The sequence below is a fragment of the Desmodus rotundus genome, chromosome 13 (assembly GCF_022682495.2).
Source record: "Desmodus rotundus isolate HL8 chromosome 13, HLdesRot8A.1, whole genome shotgun sequence".
Taxonomy (NCBI): Eukaryota; Metazoa; Chordata; class Mammalia; order Chiroptera; family Phyllostomidae; genus Desmodus; species Desmodus rotundus.
In genome coordinates, this window is record NC_071399.1 from 92520769 (window position 1) to 92538313 (window position 17545).

The following is a 17545-nucleotide window of genomic DNA, read 5'->3' on the forward strand; positions in this document are numbered from 1 at the left end:
AATGTCCCTCAGTATTTAAGTACTTGCTGACTTGAAGCACTGATTAAACAAATATAGGCTTAATAAATCACTTTTATTCTCATTAAAGCCCCAAACGTGTATAAGGGACATAAAGTAGAAGTCAGCCTTGCAAGCTCCTTCGGGTCCGTGTATGAAGTTACTAACATGAATTATACTGTGGTTTCGTTTGCCTTTCTTCTTTTCTAAATTGTTCATAAACTTAAATAAAAAAGGAATTTTGGTGACTTCACCAATGAGATTGAGGCCATAGCCGAGCCCTTACAAAAGAACCACAACTGAGGCACAATCTTCCTTTTTCAAATCATTGGGCCTTTTAATGTTTAAACTTTTCATTTCTCCTCAGTATGGTGCAGTTGAGTCAGATGTGTAAGCACAAAGTCTACCTTTTGGTGAGTTGTGATCGATCTAAGGTACAGGCACAGACACAGATAAGAGGACCGTGGAGGCCCACTGAAGAATGTTCACTCCGAAGGGCTCGTTATTAAAAGGGTTTAGGGTGTATAATGAGGTTATGAATGTAGGAAAACTGGGGATGGACTAGATATTTTTTAAAAACATCTTGGGAGAGAAATGCTGTTTATCAGGATGAAGTTACATCACATTTAGTGATTTAATTAATTTGTGAATTTTTTAAACATTATGGTGGTTACCTAAGATTTATTGATGCATTCTTCTATTTCTTAAGGAGTCTAGTGTTGATCTAAACAATCACCCATTATGTAGCTTAATTTGAAATCAGTAAAGAATAAAAGTTGTGGCATGATATTTTAAACGGAATATCGCGAAATGCTACCTATGTAGGGTTCCGATCGTTGATCCTGTGAGCCCAGCGTAAGATTTTGTGGAAGGGTTCATTGAGACAGACTAGAGAGAGACCCCTGAAAGCCCATCATAGCCCTTCTATGAGCATCAGCAAGGGAGGGCATCCAGGTCTCGCCAGCAGTCTGAGCGTGGCCTGGACAGAAGTGGACTGTCCGGGTGCAGCCTCACGTGGGGCACATCAGAGAGGAAGCGCCACACTCTGTTCACTGGGGCTTGTTCGACCACATTGGGAGGGACCCTTCCCTGGCACTGCATGAAGCAACTCTTTCCTCGGGGCATTTTTTAACGTGAAGTATTGCAGTGTATTAGTAGGACAGAGCTGAAGTGGATGACAAATTTCTGGCCTGTGAATAGTATTGGGTATTCTGTGGGGTTTTGCCTTTACAGGCATGCATCTCATTTTTAGAAAGTATAGAGCTACTGTTTCATTCCTGAATATCCCTGCCTTTTTCTCTGGACGATACCTGACACTAACTCTCATCTGTGGCATAACATCATATCAAAGTCAAAGGGGCAGCCCTGGCTGGTGTGGCTCAGTGGATTGAGTGCCGGCCTGCAAACCAAAGAGTCACTGGTTCGATTCCCAGTCAGGGAACCTGCCTGGGTTGCAGACCAGGTCCCCAGATGGGGGCTTGCGAGAGGCAACTGTGTATCTCTCAAGGTCAGAGGGGCAAATTGGGCATTAAAAAATTTTAGAGTTGCTATGATTATATCATCTTTCTTGCCACTAAGTGTTTAATATGTCTTAAGTATAAATAAAGTTGAGCAGGAGACTTCTGGTCAAGATAGAGGCGTCGGTAGACACACTTCACCTCCTTGCACAACCATGAAAGAATTACAGCCAACCTCAAAACAAAAAACAAGAACTGCCAGAAAATCACACTGTATGGGAGTGTGACGACCAAGGATTTAAAGAAGCCGAATTCATCCAGATGAGCAGGAGCAGTGGAGAAGGGGAGCTGGGCCAGAGGATGTGATGCAGCGGCGGCGAGGTGGTGATGGCGGTCCCACACTCACGGGTGGTGGGTAAAAATCAGGAAAGATACCTGGGGAGCCGGATCCCAACCCCAGGCCAGACGGCACAGCCCAGTGTTCCAATGCCAGGAAGTAAAGCTTCATAACATCTGGCTGTAAAAACGAGTGGGGTTGGGGTGGCAGAAGAAATTGCCGGTCTCTCAGGAAATTCCGTTTAAAGGGCCTGCACAGTCCTAGAATGTACACAAACCCACCCACTCTGGGAACCACCACCAGGGCAACAGCTAGAGGGGCACCAGTTACATGTGGGGAAAGCATGAAGTGACTGGAAACGGGGTGAGTGCCAAGTGGGCCTCCAGCAGCCAGGCAGCAGCATTGTCCCCTCTCCAACCTCTCCCCCATACAGAGCCACAAAGCAGTGAAGCAGGTTGCTCCACCCTGGTGAATACCTAAGGCTCCGCCCCATACAACTTAACAGGTGCGCTGAGACAGGGAGTCAAAACAGCTGTATCTAACACAGAAACCAGCACAGAGAAGGGCCAAATTAAGGAGACAAATATGGCCCAAATGAAACAACAGAACAGTACCCGAGAAAAAGGACTATATGAAACAGAGGTAACCAACCTATCGGATGCAGAGTCCCAAACACTGGTGATCAGGATGCTCAGAGAACTCACTGAGTACGGCCACAGCATAAGGGAAGAAGTGAAGTCTACACTAAGTGAAATAAAAATCCACAGGGAACCAACAGCAAAGGGAAGGAAGCTGGGGTTCAAGTGAGTGATTCATAACATAATGAAGAAACAAGCAGTCAACCAGAACACAGAAGAAAGAAGAATTTTTTTTTAAATGAGTGAATAAGAAGACACTGGGGCATCTTCAAAAGTGTCAACATACAAATCATAGGGATGCTAGAAGAAAAGAGGAAGAGCAAAAAATTGAAAACTTATTTGAAAAAATAATGAAAGAAAACTTCCCTGATTTGGCAAAAGAAATAGACATTCAAGTACAGGAAGCACAGTCTCAATCAAGTTGGACCCAAAGAGAACCACACCAAGACATATCATAATTAAAATGCCAAAGGTTAAAGATAAAGAATCTTACAAGCAGCAAGAGAAAAGGAGACAGTTACCTACAAAGTAGTTCCCATAAGACTGTCAGATGATTTCTCAAGAGAAACTTTGCAGGCAAAAAGGGACTGGCAAGAAGTATTCAACGTGATGAAAAGCAAGGACCTGCAACCAAGATTACTCTGTCCAGCAAAGCTGTCATTTAGAATGGAAGGGCGGATAAAGTGCTTCCCAGACAAGGTAAAGCTAAAGGAGTTCGTCATCACCAAGCCATCATTACATGAAATGTTAAAGGGACTTACTTAAGAACAAGAAGATCAAAACTATGAACATTAAAATGATAACAAACACAGCTATCAACAACTGAATGTAAAAAACTAAGCAAACAACTAGAACAGAACAGAATCGCAAAAATAGAGGTTATTTGGGGGATTATCAGCTGGGAGGGGGAAGAGGGAGAATAGGGGAAAAGGTACAGGGATTAAGACCCATAATTGGCAGGTATAAAATAGACGGGGGGAGGGTAAGAACAGTATGGGAAGTGGAGAAGCCAAAGAACGGATATGCACGGCCCAGGGACCTGAACTGGAGGGGGGATTGCTGGAGGGAAGGGCGGTACCAGGTGAGTGGGACAAGGGGAAATTGGGACAACTGTGGAAGCATAATCAGTACACTTTAAAAAACTTAAGCAGGAGACTGGGAATGTGATGATGCATAAATATTGTCAACCTGGGTCATAATAAAGATTTTAAATTACTAGATATGGAGAAAATTACGTAGTAGAAATGTAGACATTGCAGGGGAAAGGTTGTAAATGTTAAATAAGCAGAAAACCTCTATCGTATCTTGGGGAGAATGCCTACGGAACCAATGCAACAGAAGGGTGGACTCAGCTCTCAGTCATCTGCCCTCTGAAATTTAATCAAAGATGCAAAGAGCGAATGACTCAAAATACTTCTGATCATTTACATGAGGTGTGTTACCGTTGATTTATTTCAGCAGGACAAGTTAGGAGGTGTAAGTTTTGAGTCAATTGCTTTTATGTAATAAAATTGTTTTCCCTGAGCTCCCTATAATGCACGTGGTACTCGGACATGATCTAACCTTTCATATTTGTATATTAAATGCTTCACATTCAACCCAAAGTATAAACAGAGAAGGAAAATCAGGGATGGACAAAAGTTCTGAACTTACAGGTGTGAAAAGGGTTAAATATAAAAATGAGAAATGACGATCCTAGCCTCATGTCTGAATTCTCTTAGTTCTGCTGAAATTGGGACAAGAAGGAATCAGTGAGCTTGGCCACTCGTAGGTCACACTAAGGGCGCCGGCATTTCTGGGGCAGAGGAGCAGTACCGTCCAGTCAAAAGTCCACAGGTCCCCGATCCCTGACAGGCCTCCTCCCCGCCCTGCTTCCCTGTCCTTTCAGGTGTTCCCCTCAGTTTTATTTCATTTCCCCATGTTTGTATCATATCTGTTCTTCAGGCACTTCACAACCGCTCTGAAAACCGGCGGCGACAGGCAGGTAGCTGCTCGGTCAGGGCACACACTCAACCCAAGAATCAACCAAGGGAGACGGAGAAGTGGAACAGCAAATCCATGTCTTTCTCTCAAAAAAGCCAGTAATAAACGACAAATAGTGAAAACAATGCTTACGTGTTTTACAGTGCTCCTGCCAGTATACATTCTCCTGGGTTGGGTGCATTTTTTCTCTATGTCCTATGTCTGTTTCAACATGCCTTATTTGTATAGCTGTCATGCTGTAAGTGATTTTCAGCGCCCTTCTTTCCTTTGCACATTTGCTCATAGTAGTTCAGCGGTCTTGGTCATTGCCGTGTGAATAATTACAGGTTCACAGGCGGTTGTAAAAGCAGGACCCGAGTCTCACGCACCCTCCCCAGCTCCCTCCAGCAACACGCGTTATCTGAGTGGGCGCCCCGGTCCGCAGCAGGGAGTGGCTGTCGGCAGGACACTGTCAGCTAGACCTCTGGCAGCTTCAGCCTCCGCCGCCTGCACGTGCGCTCACTTGTGTGCGTGTCTAGAGATCGGTGTGGTTTCACTCCTTACACCAATGCATTCGCCTCCCCTGAGAAAATAGGGAATTATCATCACTCGTCTTCCTCCCACTTACTCCAGACTCTCGTCTTCCGTGAGGCGTTGCTGGCGTGTTACTTTCATTCCAGCTGCCTCCTTAGCGTTTGGGCGCATGTATCTAGATAGGAAACGGATGTTCCCGTGCACGTGTTTTAACTGAATGTCCTCATAGGTGATAAGGACCCGAAGGACCTGATTTTAGTGTTTTAACTGAATGTCCTCATAGGTGATAAGGACCCGAAGGACCTGATTTTACAGTATTTCCACTCACCTGAGAGCATTCCATTCAGCCAGTGGAGAAGAGTATTGTACTGTCCCATCACCATATTTCTGTCCTCGCCCGGGGACGTGTATTGACGTGTATTGACTTAAGCAAGTTGGGGGGGTGGGGGGAGAGACATCAGTCAGGCTCCACTTCAGCCCTGACCAGGGATTGAACCTGGAACCTTTCGGTGCACAGGATGGTGCTCCAACCAACAGAGCCACAGGGCCAGGGCTGCTGCTCGTATGTATTTAGCGTTTATCGAGAGCATTTTAAACTACAGGCGGCTTATTTAAAACTATCCAAAAGGAAGGGCTCCTTAAGGGTGGCACAGCCCTCCAGTTTCCCACAGTCCCTTTCTGCACGACGCATTTGTAGCTATGCCGCACGTTCACGCCACGGCAAAGTTTGTGTTGTTTCTCTGTTGGCAGTGACACCTTCTGTTCTGCCGTAGTGTAGCTGTTTGGTGCTTGCTTACTACTGAGTGAATTCAGGAGTGAGAGGTAAACACAGCCCTGGATAAGAGTAAGTTTTTCCGTTGTGGTAAAATGTACATGCCATGAAGTCTGCCATTTTAACCGTTTTTAAGTGTACAGTTAAGTGGCACTACTGTTGTGTTGTCATTGTGATTATTTATTTCCAAAACATTTCGACACCCCCAAACAAAAACTCCGCCCCCACTGAGCAGTGGTAATCCCATTCCCCACGTGTCTCTCCCCAGACGCTGGTGTCTCTCTCCAACCCGCGATTTCCGCGTGGTGTGCCCATTCACAGCGTTCGATAGAAGTGGAATCCCGCAGTATCGGGCTTTCATGTCTGGTTTGCGTTTCTTAACATAATGTTTTCAAGGTTAATTCATATAACATGTATCACAGCCTCATTCCCTTTTAGGGTGGAATGATGGTCCATTCCTTGGAGAGTATATGCTTTGCGTATCCATTACTCTTTCGATGGCACTCGAGTTGTTCCCACCTTGTGACTGTTGTGAGTAGTGCTGCTGTGCACGTTGGCCCACGAGAATGTACTTGAGTCTCCATTTTCAGTTCTTTCAGGCTTATTCTTAGGAGTTGAATTGCTGAGTGAAGTGCTAATTCTATGTTTTAACTTTTCAAGAACTTGCCGAAGGGTTGTCCACAAAGTCTGTTCGCACAAGGAAAAGACAGGTTTTCCAGTGATGCCGCATCATGTCCAACACAGCTGTTTTTTGTTTTCATTTGCTGTTGGTTTTCAAGTCAGTCATCCCTGTGGTGTGAAGGGATGTCCTGCGGTTTTCATTTGCATTTCCCTGATGACTAATGACACACCTCCTTTTTTACCTGTTGGTCAACGTGTGGGTCATTTGTGTGTCCTCTTTGGAGAGCTGTCTGTCCAGCTGTTCCCCACCTCAAGTTGGGTGTTTTTATTGTGCAGTGAACACATTTATTTATTCTGGGTATTAAACCCTTATCAAGTGTATGATAGGAAGAGATTGTCTCCCATTAGCTGGGTTATGTTCATTCTCTTCACAGTGCTCTTCGGTGCACAAAGTTTCTAACTTTAGTAATGCCCAGTCGATCCATTTTTGTTGTTCTTGTTGCCTGGGCTTTGGTGTCCTATGAAACAGCTCACGGCAAATGGAAGTTCACGGAGAGAGTTCCCCTGTGTTTTGTCTGATAGTTTCGTAGTTTCAGTTCCGAAGTTTAGGTCTTCGGTCCACTGGAGCCAATGTCACGTGTGGGGCAGGGATGCAACTTTGTCCTTTGCCCGTGCACACCCAGCGCTGCCCGCGCCGCTGTCGGAGAGCCCGTCCTTTCCCACCGCACCATCTCGGGGCCCTCGCTGAAAATCGGTTGCGCACAGACACCCAAGGTGACTTCCAATGTAAAAGCAGTGCCTGCGTATTAGAAGTAGAATAATTTTTAGTATTGTAAGGTTAAATGAAAATTCTGTTTACTTCATGTTTTCAGTGCCTGTGACTTCACTGAGTGTGTATCCTTTCGAACTCTATTCCTACGCAGAAATGCAGAGTTACCTCTTCTGTTAGCAGTGTCAGCAGAAACCGCTGGTAGGGCAGCGCTGGTCTCCAAGTTGCTGCTTCCGACTCATACTCTTGAGCAGTGCTGTCCACTAAAAATATGTGACCCACACAATATTTAAAATTTTCTAGTAACCACATTTACAAAGGTTAGAAAGGTGAGATTATTAGTTTTTAGTATTGTATTGTACTTAGCCTAAATGTAATGTCGACATGTAATCATTACAAAAGCTTATTAACGAGGTATTTTGCACCCCCGTTTCTGTAGTACTTCTGTCACGTCAGGTGCCTGTTTTGCATGGAGGACGAGTGTCACTTCCCAGCAGCCACGTTGCGAGTGTTTGCAGATGCTGTGTTGCTCAGTACAGCTCTTCCCTCTGTGGATAAAAATCTGCTTTTAAAGTTCCAATGTTAGTGCAGCCCAAAGCCAGACCATCCGTTCCAGATGCCCAGAATGTGGTAGGTCTCCAAGTGAAGGTCAGCTGTGTGTCCGAGAGTCTTGCACTGGGTTAAACAGGTCGATACCTACGTTTCCCTACAAAACCAGCACTGTCACACCAGCTTACACACCCACTGCTGCAGGACTTTTCTTGAATAAACATGGAACGTTCACTGTAACCACAATTCTGCCTCGTGCCCGTGAAGCACAGCAGGGTCTCAGCATTCAAGATTTCCTACCGGAGGCTCCTTCTGTTCTTGCGTAGTAGCACAGATCAGTGGTGCAGAGCGATTTGTTATCCTGCCGAGGCACGACCGGGGTCGTGTGCTGCAGTTGGGTGTGGGGGAAAGCCCGGCGGGGAGCAGAGCCCCGGCAGCTCCACACAGCGTGGAGCCGCTCCTGTTCTTCTCAAATTGTTTTTTCAGCTATAGTTGACATACTGTAATCTGTTAGTTCCAGGTGAATGTCAGTGATTGCACAAGTACATGCCTTATACATATATTGCCCCGAAAGGCCTAGTACCCGTCTGGCCCTGCACACACAGAATCATCTGAGGGAAGACACTGTGTCTCTCGCAGTTTTTCCACTCATGAGTCCTGGTCTATGGGACACATAACAGTTTGCCTACTAAGTTCCCAATTGATCATTCCTTTTTTCCTGATGAAATATAATACTAATCTTGGAAAATCTGAAAAATAAAAAATACAAGGAAACAAAAATAGGTTATAACATTATACCTAGAGGTAATTATCATTACCATTTCGTGTGTTTCCCACTAGTAGTTTTTCCTCTGCATGTTTACATATGATTTTTAAAAGAGTTGAGAGCACACTTATATATAATTGTGTAACCTGTTTCTTTTATACTAAATTCTAATTCTCTGGATCTTTAAATGAGCCCTCATAAATATTAATATGCTTAAATTTTAATTTTTAAAACTTACCTTTTTTTGTTTGACTTAAACAAAAAATACATGATCAATGTCCAAAGAAAAACCCTCGAAATTTACAGAAAAAGATGGAATGACAAGTAAACACTTACTCCCTCATCTCCTTTCCTCACTTCCTATACCACCCGTTTTTAAAAATTAACTTACTTTCCAATTATAGTTGACATACAAAATTGTATTAGTTTCAGGTGTAGAGCAAGACATTTATATAATTTGTGAATTGACCTTCATGGTAAGTCTAGTACCCACCCAGCGCACCGTGAATAGTTACTACGATATTATTAACTGTTCCCGTAACTGTATTCTCTTGTAACTACCACTTGTACTTCCTAATCCCTTCACCTTTTTCACAAAGCCCCTTACCCTTCCCATCTGGCCGCCATCACTTTAGTCTCCGTATCTGTGAGTCTGTTTCCGTCTGGTTTGGTTTTTTTATCCTTCAGATTCCACATATAAGTGGAATCATATGATATTTGTCTTTCTCTGGCTTCTGTCACTGAGCATAACACCTTTTAGGTTCACCCGTGTTGTGGCAAATGGTCGGATCCTGTTCTTCATGACGAATACTCTGTGGTGTGTGTGTGTATCACCCCTTGTCTGTCCCCTCATCTGCACGTGAGTTGCTTCCGTGTCTTGGCTATGATAAAGGATGCTGCAGTGACCCTAGGTACAGCTCGTCATTTTAAATTGGTGTTTTGTTTTCTTCAGATAAACACCCAGAAGTGGAATTTCTGGGTCATAAGGTAGTTGTAGTTTTAATTTTTTGAGGAACCTTCTTACTGTTTTCCACACCGGCTGGCTGCATCATTTTACAGCCCCACCAGCTGTGCACGAGGGCTCCCTTTTCTCCCCGTCCTCCAGAACTGTTGTGTGTCGATTCACTGATGACAGCATTCTGACAGGTGTGAAATGACACCTCTTGTGGTTTTATAATGGTTTTTGTTGTGTGATGTAGTTTAAACCTGGGTGGTAGTCACAGAATAGGAGTATGTACAAAGGTCTTGGAATGTATGTCTTGAGAAGTGTTAGATGTCTATTGTATCTTGAGGTTATTTATGTCCATTTTTTGAGAAGAGTAACCTCAATATACCAAGCACTTTCAGGCCATAGTTGAATAAGGCTAGAACTCTAGATGCTAATGGAATGATTTTTTTTCAGAGTTATATTTTACGATGTCGTTTTTTAAGTTACGATGTTTGAGTATCACTCCACGGATTACCTGCCCTGCGTTCTGCAGAAACATGGCATCCAGACACCCCGCCGAAAGGGGGATGCTGACAGCACAGCGCAGCGTGAACAGAGCGGCACGGTGGCCACCGCACAGACGCACTGAGCCCGAAAGGAGTGTGTTCTGTGAGCGCGTGCGAGCCTTGATAAGTCCTGGAGTCTGGGGAAGGCAGCCAGCGCTATTTCGCAGTCTACAGACTGCCCCAGGGTTTCGATTCGTTAAACAGTTTTAAAAGCTCTTCTTTTATCAAACTTTAACTTGAAGAACTGAAGATACTCAAAATCACATCATTATTAAATCTTAAACCGCATGTTTGAATATGACAAATACACTTTCTAAATGTTCCATACTTATTTTTTAATTTTTTAAATTTCAAAAGGTGTAAATCTCGAAAGTTTATTTAAAAAACCGTATTCTAACTTCTGTTGTTTTTTTATCCAAATAGATCTTAAAATCTGAAACATTTCTTCTATTTATTTAATAAAAGTTGGCATTTCCTGATATTTTTTTCTGATCATTTCTAGTCGCAGTTTTCCCTCAACAAAGAAGTGCACCCTCAGCAACTCAGCTTAGCATGTGAACATCCTTATATTTTGTATTATTCTTAGATACAGAAAATGCTCTGTATAAAGTAACCTAGATTATTTTTCATTATAAATACAAACACATGTATATGTGTATCCACATGTATTCATAAGAATATTTGTGATGACTTGTTTTAAATTTATGTCCATAATTTAGTAATCTACTAAGTTCCTGGGAATCCTCTTTATATTTAACTTTATATGACTCACAGCTTTTCTTTTGGTGACCAACTAGACATGTTTCCGTGTCTCCTAACGGTTTTTCCGTGGCGGCCCTTTGTACCCGTAATCTTTTTGCACTGCTCATTGATGAGTCATTTCTTACCCTCACTTTTTCCTGTAGTGACGTGTTCTGAAAAATAGACCATGAATGTGAGAAGAAGATACTTTAGATATTTGCATATGTTCATCTTAGTTTATTTTTGCACACATTGAAAATACTACACATCTCTATTTTTCCCTCTCCGTAATGTGTTCTTGCTTCAACTCTTGTGTTTACTAACTTTTATAACTTACTGCACAGAATTTATAAGCATGCCAGTTATGAGCATTCCTTATGAAAATTTCTGCAGAACGTGTTACTTTTAATGACCGTTAGTGATAAGTGAACGTGAAGGATATAGCAAGTAAAAAATCACTTCTGGAGTGTTCCAGAAATCCTAAGATTTCAACTTAACCTCATATTTTTACCTTGAAATACTTTCCATATTTTGAAAGATTCTGAGATGGACTGAGTCTCTAAGGACATAAACTTGCTCTTTTAATTTTATACAAAGCAAGGGGGAGTAAGAATACGTGCGGAGCTGCCCAGGAGAAAACACCGGTGGGGTAACACGAACTGTGTCCTGGTCCGAGACTCCTACTAGGTCATCTAACTACCACAGAGCGACGGTGAGGAGAACATAGGGCTTTCACTGTCACCCTTCTGGAACCTATTTGTCTTCAAAGCGTTTTGTTTCAAAGGATCCTTAACTCGATACCCAGTTCTCAAAAAAAGTCCTTCATCTTTAGGAAACTCTATGCATCCATGTAGAAGAGTTAAAAATTGTGACAAAACTGTCTAAAGCCGCAGCAGTTCTCCGCGGGCGTGTAAAGGCAGCCTCGTGTGTTTCCCGTGAAGTTAAAAACGCGACGTCCCTGTGCCTTGCGTGGTTTCTTGCAGCCGTTCGTCTCCTTCCGTGGTGGAGCGAGTGTGTGTGTGTGTGTGTGTGTGTGTGTGCGCGCGCGCGTGCGCACGCGCTGAAGTGGCAGGAGCCCTTCTGGAGTGGTTCGTAGATGAGATTTTAAAGTACTTTTTTTCCTGTCATTGCCAAAAGATTATCTTGGTTGAAACGACAATAAATTATCTTCATTATCTTCTCCTTGTGTGTGTTCTCACGCATGCATTTTCACTGTCCTGTGTTCTCTGAGCCTGCGTGCGAGAGACCTGTCAGTGCGACGGGACAGGAATCGCCCTGTCCGATTCGTCCCCGCTCCCGGCACTGTACGCCTGAGGGACGGCAGCGGACAGGTGTCCCAGCTGCCTCCTCACTGCGCGCTTTGGTTGTCGCGGACAGGTGTCCCAGCTGCCTCCTCACTGCGCGCTTTGGTTGTCGCGGAGTTGCACATTCTCCCCTTTCGGGGTTTCCCTGAATCAGTTGCAACTCCCTGAGTCAGTTACCCAGTGATGTGCATTTAAGAAATACCTGTGCGCCGGCCAGTGTCGCTCGGAAAGGTCCTGGGCTCCATCCCCAGGCAGGGCACATGCCCGCGTCGCGGGTGCGGTCCCAGTCAGGGTGCGAACAAGAGGCAACTGATCCATGTTTCTCCGGCTTTTTCTCCCTCTCTCCCTCCCTCTCTCTCTAAAATTAGTAAGCATGTTCTCAGGTGAGGATTAAAAAAAGAAACCTACTGAAATACAAAACCGAATGTGCATCCGTGTAGAAGAATACAATCATGGCCTGACCTAATCCATTAGTCACATTTTTACCCTGTTTATAAGGTAACACTTCCAGTCTTACAAAAATGCGTGTAGGAGAACGAAATACGATGTCAGAGTTTCAGCGGATCTGAAGAATGGCCTCATTTTGGAGTCGTGGATCCTCTGGCAGTTACGGCGTGCGTTATGAAGCAACTGCTCCCACGGTGCACTCTTTGCAAAGGAAGGTAGACAGTCGAGCAGTGCGGAGGAGGAGAGACCCAGCCCAGGCGGACAGCGGTGGGAGCCGGGCGGCACAGCCGGCCTGCGGAGGGGTGTGCTGCGCAGTCTGGCCGCGCCCACGGTCTCCCGCGCTTTGCGGTGCAGCCACTGGGAGGCTGCAAAACCACGCCGACTCCTGGGCCGTGTTCTCAGACGTTGTTCTGCTGGGTAGGCACTTTGTACGCGCGCCCCTGTTGGTTCTTTTGCTCAGGCACAGTGCAGAGGCCCAGGTCCGAGTGATTCCGTACCTTCGGGAGGATGCAGTCACTCAGCAGCGAAAATAACGGTGTGCGAGGACACACAGCAAGCCGAGCCCTGGCGGCCGGCGGTCTGCACAGCCGAGGAGCGCGGGGCCCTGCCTTTCACGCAGGAGGTTGCAGCCCAGCGAGGAGACGGTGCCTCAGTGAGAGCATCCACGTTTCTGAGGGATGGCCTCGGGGTGGTAAAAATACAAAATTCTAAGTGCAGGGGAATCATGGTCTAACTTGACCCCATTTCCCATTTCCACGGTTTTGAAATCATTTTGTTTGCATGCTTCGAGGTTTACTGCTCTGCCCGCATCAGCTCCCATTACAGCCTTGCCTTTTCCCACAGGATGGAGGCTAAAGGTGCATCCATTACCATTCTCTTCTCCCAGAGGGCACTTTGCCCTCCCGTTCCACTTTCCCTCACACTTAGCATTTCTGGTTACTGCCCAGTTCTGTGTGCCGTACTGCACCAAGGATGTGGAGACTGGACTTTTCACCTAAATGCCCCGAAGTGGTCATTCCTGCTGCTTGCACAGCTGCCCTTCGGGGGTCTTTAAACACGATGTACAGCACCTCCAATCCTGACACTTTCTGAGGGACGACATGCACTTGTGAGGACTCTTCCGTCCTCCCCTTTTCTCTTCCTCATTTAATATTTTCCTAATTAACTGAAAGAAACAAGCTTATGTTTTCCTCATTGCCACGCCAGGTTCATTTGTTTAAAGGTCACCAAAACACTGAAAGACTACAATAAATGTCAAGCCGAATCCCAGAAAACAGCTGATGAAAACTCGTGTGTAAAATTTCTACTTTTATTGCTACTTGTGTGGCTTACGTGGTCACTGCAGCCACCCCTCCGCTGAAGTGTCCCCTGGGAGACGGTGGCTGGTCGGGAGGCACTGAGGGGCGGGGACACGCTGTAACCCGTGCCCCTAGGTTCCTGATTTTTTTCTCACATTGCTGTGATCTCGAAGGAAATTACTTGTCGTCTTCTCCCGTAGACATCGGGGGTGAGTGTGCACTCGGGGCATTGGTTCATCGCCTGCCTGAGGCCTTTGTGTCTCCTACCACAGACAGACACGAAAGATTTACCCTCTTTCTTAAGGAGATGCTCCTGGGAACTTCTTTGTGCTCTCGCCAATGGTTAATAGCAGTTAATGTGGTTTACAGAGATGGCCTTGATGAATGGGGGCTGTACAGATTGGCTACTACAGTTGATGAGAAACTTTGAACACCTTCAAAACCTGAGTCGCACTCTATCTAACATCAGGTGGAACCCGCGGGCTGTCTCTTGGGTCGAGGCCAGCAGGACTGGCCTTGCACACCCAGCCCTCTCACGTTCAGGCGAAACTCCAGGCTTCCGTGGCAGGGAGAAAATGCTCGTGTTTGGCAAGCGGATACCTGATAGCACCTAAAAATGACCCAGGGTGTATATGTTTATTAAATTTATACACAAGGGTTTTTTCTGTGTTTTTCATCCAACATCACTAAACTTATAGAATTAAAGTCTTGCCTTCATGCTATGGTATAGTCTCTGTGAAAAGTGTATCATCCGATTTTTCACGTGGTTACGCGGACGAGGAAAACTCAGCTCCTCCTCCAAAGACACAGTCGTGTGACGCCCACCGGAAACGGGACGGGGAACCGAGGTTGCAGACACAGCGTGGGGGGGGGGGGAGGCAGACAGCAGTGGGCAAGTCAGCATGGAGCTCCAACCCTGGGGCATCGGCGTTGAGCTTACGTTGGTTAAAACCTTCTATCGGGTACGGCTTTGAGATTTTCTCCTGTCTGAGGACTGAGGACAGGAGATCAGGACAATCAGAGGTAGTGGAAGAGCAAGGCAGACAGAGCCTTTCGGACGCGGAGTGAGGGTTTGGGGGAGAGCCAAAAACACCTGGGAGGGAGGGCGGCTTTCTGGTTTCCGGTGAGCAGCGCCCCATCACGGCTTCGCAGGAACGGGCCCGGCTAGTCTCTGCCTCCCCCGGAGGAGGGGACTCTGTTCAGTTGGGAGCATCCTCAACAGAGACATTTTGAGAGGTTTCATCGCCTGTCGCACGGCCCCGCAGCCGTAATAGTAACAGGCGGGGAGTTGCATGTAGCTTGCCCAAGGAGTCACTGCTGATGCGTGTTTCAGCAGGTGCTTAAAGGGGACATTAAAAGGGGATGTAGGATTTGAAACCGCAGTTTTGTCTTCATCGTGGAAACTACGAAACTCCCTTTCTCTCAGACCCGTATCCATTTTTTTCCTAGCTCCCACCGCCGACTTTCCTGAGAGTCTGTGGTAGCCCCTGCCCTCTGTTCCTCAGTTACCTTCGGTCACCGACCCCGTCCAATCAGACTGTCACCCGCCCAACCCCAGGACCTGTCCTGTGTTCCCCTCCTCCCTGACCTCTCGGGCTTGTGGGGAGATCTGCCACGTAGAGCCATAGAGAGACACGTGACCCCAGCGTCTCATGCTGCATTTAAGAAGTACCTGCACACCCGAGCGGCCGAAGTGAGGACGGGACCAGCCCACCAGCACCGCGAGGTCTGGGAGGGGCCCCTGGGCACGAGGACTCGCCTGTCCTGCACTTAGGTGAGCCCCTTTTCAAGCAGCAGACCTGGGGAAAATAGCTCTGAAATGGCAGGCGTTGAGGGAGCAGGTAATACAAACCCTGGTGCAGAGCACGTGCAGGGTTTTGCCTCTCGTTAAATTCTGGGGGATCTTTTTCTTGTCCCTTTCAACTGCTTATTTTCCTCTTCTTAAAACCGTGAATGGCTCCCAAGAGTCAGCCTAGGTCTGCCATCTTCTTTCTGTTTTTTCTTCTTTGGAGACTTGCCTAATGCGGTGCTTTAGTCAGTGTTTCTGTCTAAATAATTTCAAATCCCGTATTCCTTTTTGATTTGCCTTCATCACTCTAAATCTAACAAATATGAACTGAAGACTACCTTAGGGTTCTCTGCAAACACGCACCCTTCAGGATTTCCGTGGGACTGTCCCCATTGTCTGGGTCATCTGTGGTGAAAACTTCGTAACCGTGTTTGACTCACTCTTCCACCTTCTCGTTCAGTCCCGGTGGCTCCTCTTTGTAACATCTCTTGGTTTTCATTTCCGTGTTCAAATTCGAGTGTCGGTCCCTCTTGTCTCCCTCCTGGAAGGGCCTGTACAACAATTTCCTTCCGTTTCCCTTGCTCAGGAAGGACAGACCACTCTTCTGAAACGCAGGTTTCCCGGAGGACGTCGTGCAGTCCTCCGTCTCATCGGCTCTCGTCCGGCAAGGCCCACCGCCCCTGGAGCCGCTCACTTCTGCTGCTGCTCCGTAAAGACTGCAGATAAGCGGCGCACGGGCCGAAGGCACCTTACAGACGCTTTTTCTTTCATCTGAACGGAGTTTTTAAAGCATTCTACTCTCTGATCTTTTAGATACAGTATAATGTGGGATGCGTATGTAGTATTTGATTATATACATTGTGAAGTAACTTTTTAAAAATCCTACTCATATTAAAAGTTTATACTGATAAGGAGCCTGGATGTACAAAGAGGAAATCATGTTGAAGAAATTGTAAGAATCTGTTCTTCAGAGCGACGTGGTTCTTCGTTCATAAGGATCAGTTCTTTAAGATAACATCACAGAAAATGTCAGGTGTGCCTGATAAATGGGCGCGGGGCGGGGACACTGGTTTGCAGTAAATGTAGGATATATAACGGTCATAGGCAAGATACACGGGGTTGATAGTCATTTTGTCAAAATGTGGGGGAAAGAGCTCCCTATAATTTTTTCAACAGAAATGATTTGAAAGACTTAATAAGCTGTGTCAAATCCAGTCGCAGTCTTGTCGTTCTGATAAACTCACTTAAAGGCTGTGGTCGCTGCAACGCAACAGGTTTGCTGAAAACAGGCACCGCGGCCCTTACGAGGTCTGCTGGGAGAAGTGGGTTCACGATTTGTTCCTCTGGGGGTCTCCCCAGGTTCACTTCAGGCAGCGTTTGCGCACAGGCACCTAGTCCTGGGGCCGCACCGCTTCCCGCAGGTGGTTCGGCTCTGCAAGGGCCTGTGGTCAGGACTGAGCGCCGGGGTTGGCGGGGCGCCTCGTGGGGCCGCGTTCACAGGCGGGGAGCTGCCTCTCATTGTGAGATCTCAGAGGAAAAATCTCTACATGGGTGACGTGGGAGACCAGTGAGAATTTTTTTTATAAAAATTATTAGGGAAGTGTTTGTTTATAGTGCTTTTATAAGGGATATAAACTTTAATCCAAAAATTGTAGTTTGCCAGCCATGTTTAAAAAGACCCCGAAACTTGAAATCACCAGGATGAACTGACAGCCAGAAAGTCTGTGTAGAGCGCGTGCTCAGTGTCGGGGGCCGGCAGCCTGAGCCGAGCGCTGTCGGAACCTGCAGCACCGCGTGCCCACCGCCGAGATCCGCGGGGCCGCGCGGGGCCGCCTGATCTCAATGGGCAAAGAAAGGCGACTTTCAGACGCAGTGTTAGTAGTACGTTTTCTTTTTCACGAATGTCGGCTGTCGCGCTGCGTTTTCAGCGTACCTTCCAGTGCTTCGGCTGCACATGTAACTAGAACGTTCCATTTCTGAAGCAATGACATCGGGTGTGTGTATTCCCAAGTTCCGCTTTTTAAATCTCAGCGAAAGTTTTCTACCTCTGGGACTAAAGTCTCGATTGCC

General features: G+C 46.2%; 1 protein-coding gene across 3 annotated transcripts in view; it reads left to right on the top strand.

The window, feature by feature from the left end:
• The window catches only part of NBEA (neurobeachin), a 470020-nt gene that overhangs the window by 191853 nt on the left and 260622 nt on the right, over positions 1-17545 (top strand). The gene's annotated exons all lie outside the window — the stretch shown is intronic.